Genomic DNA, 7,588 nt, shown 5'->3' on the forward strand with positions numbered 1-7,588 from the left:
TGAAAACACAAATTCAAAGTTACATGCACCTCTATGTTTACTGCAGCTTTTACAATAACCAAAACAATGGGAGCAATCCAAGTGTCCGTCCACAGAGGAATGCATAAAGATGTGACCTATACATACAACGGAGCACTAGCCATAAAATGGATGAGAGCTTACCATTTGTGACAACATGGATGGACCTAGAGGGTATCATATTAAGTAAATCAGAGAAAGGCAAATACCATGTGATTTCCCTTATAAATTGAGCCCAAAACACAAATGAATAAAACAAAGACAAAGCAGAAAGAAACCCATAAATACAGAGAACTGATGCTTGTGGGAGTGCGGGGGGGCAAAATGGGTGAAAGAGTAGGAGACACAGACTTGCACTTATCAAATGAGTAAGTCACGAGGATGAAAGGTATGGTGTAGGGAATAGTCACTGATATTATATCAGCATTGTACAGCGACAGACGGTGGCCACACTTGTGGTGAGCACGGCACAACGTACAGACTTACTGAATCACTACGTTGTACACTTCAACTAACGTAGTATTTAGATAGACAATAATAAAAAGAAATGTGAAAAAATAGGAATATTTTACAGGATGGTACGGTTTTAAGGGAGAAACTTTGAGAATGAATCTACAGACACAACTGTACTAACACGAACACAAAGGAACACATTCATGGGGTTTTAAGTATTTCCGGAAGAGCTAGGAATCACAACACTCAGAGCATGACTACACCTTGCCCACCATGCTCCACTCTTCCAGATTCTTGTTCACTTGGTGAATTATGAACCAGCTACAAAGTAATTACTGAACAAGAAGTAATGTCCTCGCCTGTTTGAGTTTTGGTTATTTGATGGTAGATCTGGAGCTTGAGTTGTTTGCTGTTGTTGTTGTTTTAAGTAATCTCTACACCCAAAGTGGGGCTTGAACTCACAACCCCAAGATCAAGAGTCTTACATTTCACTGACCAAGCCAGCCAGGCGCCCCCAGAGCTTAACTTTTTAACTTTTGATTTTAACAAACCACTTTATTCTAAAGTGTATTCTCTCTTCCAATAACTAGCTTTTACTTATTCTTCAATCTTCGCTCAAGAAGAAATAGAGCTGAATGAAGATAATAATTTAACAAGAAATACATAACTACAACACAAAAGTGGTTGTAAGGCATAACGGAGAAAAGCCCAGATGAAACCTGCTGCACTGGCAATATGTTTGGCCAGTGCACACATCACAGAACACACAGCTTTTCCCTTTCCATCCCCTGGATTCATGACCCACTCACCATCAAAACACACCACACACCGTTTAGGAGGCGGCATAAAAGACTTAAAACTACTGCCAGTAGGGGCGCCTGGGTGGCTCAGTCGTTAAGTGTCGGCTTCGGCTCAGGGCATGATCCCAGGGTCCTGGGATCAAGCCCCACATCGGGCTTCCTGCTCTGCTGGGAGCCTGCTTCTTCCTCTCCCACTCCCCCTGCTTGTGTTTCCTCTCTCACTGGCTTTGTCTCTCTCTCTCAAATAAATAAATAAAATCTTAAAAAAACAAACAACAAAAAAAACCCTACTGCCAGTAGAGCAGAACTTTGATCCTGAAACCTAAACTCTTGTCTAAGCCCTTTTTCACTTGGTAGACTTTGCAGAGACCTAACTTTTGGTGGAGGCAAGAAGTACTTCCTGAAACAACCACCTGATGTCACAATCTAACAGTTTAAACTCTGTAATGTTAGTAAGTTACTCATTGCAACCAGTGCAAAACCCATTATTGTCTGTTAGCTCTCAACTTTAAATAGCTAGGCCAATGATGAGTGGCACTTTCATAACTACCGGCATATCCTGACTTATTTCAACAAAGGACACCATTACTGTAAGGGAGTCACTTCAATTAGTTAAATGTGCGGCCTTATGTGAATTGCAGGAGAAAGACTGAGACATGTAATAGCAAACTTCAAAGTATTATGCAAAAAATATCACTGCCTAAGTCAACAAAACGTGAGGGATTACAGGGGAATGACCTTTAATCAAAACATTTTCATGGCCTTGAACGCAGTATTCTACTGTTACAAGTGGACCAAATCCACGGTTCACTTTGATCAGGTATCACTTCCTTAAAAGTGGAATCAGGTGGCAAGTTACCACAAGCTGCATGAGAATAAAATGTTACCTACGAATGGAGATGCCTACTTCGTTCATTCATTTTACAGTCTCTGAATGCACCAGAGGCAAGACCACCCAATACAACACCAAAAGGACAAGAAGACATGCATTTAATGACAAGTTTTAGCATCCATGTGCTTATCTGTTATAGGAATGCTGCATAAAGGTAAAGTATCTTTCCTTCTACAGCAAGGATGGCTTGTCCACTGATTTTCAAGCTATTCTGAGCTGTTCTTTGAAGAAAATACTATAAAGTGTTCTTGGGGGACGAAGAGGGAATCCAAGGCAGAGGGCTCCTAGGCTTACCACACCCACATCAGTCAGATCATTCTTACAGATATAGGGTTTACTGCAAGATTATCTATCAAAAAATAGTTTCAGGCTAAAATTATGAAGTTTAAATATTTATCTGTGGATCGCTTCTCGGCCTTTTGGCTAAGATCAAGGGTAAATATTTATCTGTGGGACTACTAGGATACAGAGCAATGATTCTCAAAATACAGTCCATGGTAACCTGAAAGTTCTGACATCTTTTAAAAGGATCTGTGAGGTTTAAAGTATTTTTATAAAATACTAAGAAGTCATTTGGGAACTTCCAGTTGTGGCCAAGATGGAGTTATAGGGATCAGATTTACCCTCCCATCTGAAATAACTAAAAAAGGGACCACATATGAAATAGTATTTTTCAGACATCAGACCTCAGGACAGTGATCCAAGAGAAGGTAAACAAACGAGGCGAACCCTCTAATTGCTCCAGCTTGAGTTTCCAGTTTGCAGCACAGGGAGCAGGAGCACAGCTGGAGGTTAACAGTCTCCCTGAGTTGAGGAGGCTAAGTTGGAAGCCCCGGGAAGCCAAGAAGGTAAGAGTTCACAGGGCAGAGGTATCGGAGAGGAGAGAGTTGCATACAGAGGAATCTCAAGAGATCTGCAAAGGGCGGTGCTCACATCTTCAGCTGAGTATCGATCAGCACATGGATATAAAGAAACTACCGGAATCATGGGCAGGAGCCACCTGACAGTGACAAAGAAAAGACAGCCACTGATACATCAGACAATGATAAAGAAAAAAATACACCAAAACACAGAAACTAGACAAAAGGAAATACACAGAAGAGACATGAGGGCGGTGTGTGGGGGGGAGGACAACAATATCATTGTCGGGACAATTTCAAGCAGCCTGATGTACATGTAATCAGGAAAGGGTTCAAAACACTTTAAGAAATCCTAGTGGATAATGTTCTAAATTTGATGAAAATTATAAAATCAAGGATGCACAAATCACAAAGAACTCCTAAGCACAAGACACATGGGGAAAAAAATGCACTAAAGCACATCATAATCAAGTTCTATAAAATTAATGATGAAGAGAAAAATCTTAAAAGCACACAGAGCAAAAACAAACATTACAGAGAGGGACAAAGGATAATAATGACAGTACACTTTGCCTCTAGAATGCAAGCCAGAATACAGCGTAGCAACATATTTAAAGTATTCAAAGGAAAGAGGTGAATTCTATAATCAATAAAAATATATTTTAAAAAAATGAAAATAAAATAAAAACTTTTCAGATACACGAAAACTGAAAGAATAAATCACCAGCAGACCTACGCTACCTGAAATGTTAAAAGAAGTGCTTTAAACAGAAACACAAAGGATCTACTCTAATGAAGAGTACCAGAGAGGGTAAATATGTTGGTTATAAAAGATGTTGCCTTTTTTTTTTTTTCACTTGTTTTTTAAGTATCTTTAAATGATTACTGGGTGTTTAAAACAAAATTAGCAATGTATTGTGGGGTTCATCCACATGCTGACGTACAGTGTATGACAATACAAAGGAAGGGATAAAATGAAGTATACCACTTTAAGATTCTTACATGTCAACGGGCATAATACTTGAAGGTTGACTGTGACGTTAAGAATATATACTATAAGCCATAAAGCAACAAGTAAAATAACACAATAAAGAATTATAATTTATAATCCAATTTAGGAGATAAAGATCACAGAACAATAATTAATCCAAGAGAAAGAATAGGAAGAAAAAGGAAACAAAGAACAAATGGGATAAATACAAAATAAAAAGATGGTAGATTTTTTTTTTTAAGATTTTTATTTATTTATTTGACATAGAGACAGCCAGCGAGAGAGGGAACACAAGCAGGGGGAGTAGGAGAGAAAGAAGCAGGCTCCCAGCAGAGGAGCATGACCAGGGGCTCGATCCCAGAACGCTGGGATCACGCCCTGAGCCGAAGGCAGACGCTTAATGACTGTGCTACCCAGGCGCCCCAAAAGATGGTAGATTTAAATCCAGCTGTATCAATAATCACAGTAAACATAAATGGCCTAAACACCCCAATTAAAAGACAGATTGTCAAACTAGATAAAAGTGCATGACCCAGCTATATGCTGCATAACAGAAACCCACTTTAAACATGAAGACACATGGGACACCTGAGTGGCTCAGTTGGTAAGCAACCAACTCTTGATTTCAGCTCAGGTCATAATCTCAGGGTCGTGCAATCAAGCCCCACACTGGGCTCTGTGCTGGGTATGGAGCCTGCTTGAGATTCTTTCTCTCCCTCTGCCCCTCCTCACCCCATTAGCTTGTTTTCTCTAAAATAAACTAATGAACCAACAAGCATGAAGACACGAAGAGGTTAAAATTAAAAGGATAAATGAAAAAAGATAAATCATGTTAATACTAATCTAAAGAAAGACTGGCATTGTTAATATCAGACAGAGTCACTTTAGGGCAATAAATAGATACTTGCTTCATAATGGAAAAAGGGTCAATTCAGGAAGATGATGTAACAGCTCTAAATATTTATGCACCTAATAAGAGAGCTTCAAAAAACATGAAGCAAAAATTAATACAAGTATAATGATAGACAAATCCAAAATCCATAATTATAATCAGAGATATCAACACCCCTGTTAATTGATCAAAAAATTAGAAAATCAATACAGATATAAAAGACTAAAAACATTATCACCCAATGTGACCTAACTGACATTTATAGAATACCCACCAGCAAAATACACATTCTTTTTTTTTTTTTTAAAGATTTTATTTATTCATTTGACAGAGAGAGAGACAGCCAGCGAGAGAGGGAACACAAGCAGGGGGAGTGGGAGAGGAAGAAGCAGGCTCCCAGCAGAGCAGGGACCCGATGTGGGGCTTGATCCCAGAACGCCAGGATCACGCCCTGAGCCGAAGGCAGAGGCTTAACGACTGAGCCACCCAGGCGCCCCAAAATACACATTCTTTTCAACTGCACATGGAACATTTACTAAGACAGAGCATACTCTGGCCCATAAACAATCTCAAAAAATTCAATACGATTCAAATTATACAAGGTATGTTATTTGGCCACAGTGGAATCAAATTAGAAATCAGTAACAGAAAGATTTGGAAAATATCCAAATATTTAGAAACTAAATAACATAAATAACTCGGGTCACAGAAGATGACAAAGAGAAGTTAGGATTTTAAATTGAATGACAATGAAAACACAACATAACAAAGGCTGGGGATGCAATTAAAGCAATCCTGGGCCATTTAAAGCACTAAACACCTATACTGCAAAGAAGGAAAAGTCTCCAAAGTACTCAGTAGCACCTTAAGAAACTAGAAAAAAAAAAAAAAAAGAGCAAATGAAACCCAAATAAGCAGAAGAAAATAAATGAGCAGAAATCAATGAAATCAAATCTAAAAAAGAGATTTAAAAAAAAAAAAATCAATGGAATCAAAAAATGGTTCTATGAAAGGATCAATAAAATTGATAAACCTCCAACCAGAATAATCAAAATCAAGAGACTAGATGCAAATTACCATGCAATTCTCTCAGACCACTGAAGAGCAGGAAATACTTTCCAAGTCATTTTTTAAAAATGTTTTAAAGATTTATTTATTTATTTGAGAGAGAGTATAAGCGGAAGGGACAGAGGGAGAGGAAAAGAGAGTCCCAAGCAAACTCCCTGCCACACGTAGAGCTCCATGTGTGGCCTGATCTCCTGACCCTGAGATCACGACCTGAGCCGAAACCAAGAGTCAGACACCCAGCCAACTGCGTACCAGGCGCCTCACTTTCCAAGTCACTTTAGGAGGCCAGCAAACCCTGATACCTAAATCAGAAAGAGGCTCTACAAGGAAAGTACAGCCCAAACTCCTTTATGAACACAGATGCAAAAATTCTTCAAATGTTAGCAAATCAAATCCGACACTAATTCATTATGGTCAAGTGAAGTTGACCCCAAGAAAGGAAGGTTGGTTTTACAACTCCAAAATCAACGTACTTCACCATATCAACAGCCTAAAGAAGAAAAAAGAGACATGGTTGTCTCAGTAAAGACTGAGAAGGAATCTAAAAAAAATCCAGCATCCTGTTCTGATAAAAACTCTCACCAGACTAGGAATGAAAAGGCATTTCCCTAACCTGATAGAGGGCATCTAGGAAGGGCTAAATTCTTCTCTAAGATCAGGCCCAAGACAACTTACATCCACTCACTACTTCCATTCAACACTGTTCTGGAACTTCTAGCCAATGCCACAGGCCAAAAATGAATGAATCAATGAAACAATGAATGAATAAACAAAACCAGATTGGGAAGGAAAAAGCCTATTTATCTTACGAAATGTCTTTATTTGCAGACACGATCATCTATGTAAAAAATCATATGGAATCTACCCCAAAAAAGCTGCTAGAACAAGTGAGTTTAGTGAGGTTGCAAGATAAAAGACCAAATACAGGAATAAATGTTATTTTTACTAGCAGTGAAAAACTGGAAATTAAAGTTTACAAAACAATACTACAGCATCAAAAAATCTGTACTTTTTACAGATAAATCTGACAAAAGATATGTATTACCTTTACAGAAGCAAACAAACATTGCTAAGAGAAATTAAAGGCCTACATGACTGAGGACATATCTCGTGTTTACAGGTTTGATATTAAGATGTCAATTTTCCACCAAACTGCTCTATAGATTCAATGCAATCCCAATCAAGATCCCAGCAGGCGTTTTTTTCTGTAGAAATTTACAACCTGATTCTGAAATTTATATGGAAATACAAAGGACTCTGAATAGTCAAAACAATTTTGAAAAAAGTTGGAGGACTAATACCATCAGACTTTAGTATTTGTTATAAAGCTACAATAATCAACACAGTAAGTTACTGTGTAAAAATAGATGAATAGACTGATGAAACAGGAGAACACAGAGGTAAACTGAGATATATACAGCTAATTCATTTTTCTTAAAGGTGCCAAGGCAATTCAATGGGACTAGGGTAATCTTTTCAACAAATGGTGCTGGAACAAATAGATAGCCATAGGCAAAAAAAAAAAAAAATTAATAAAAAAATAAAGAAAAGAAAAAGAAAGAAAAGAATCTCGACTTATTTTTAAGATTTTATTTATTTATTTTAGAAAGAGAA

The sequence above is a fragment of the Ursus arctos genome, unplaced genomic scaffold (genome assembly GCF_023065955.2).
Source record: "Ursus arctos isolate Adak ecotype North America unplaced genomic scaffold, UrsArc2.0 scaffold_4, whole genome shotgun sequence".
Classification (NCBI taxonomy): Eukaryota; Metazoa; Chordata; class Mammalia; order Carnivora; family Ursidae; genus Ursus; species Ursus arctos.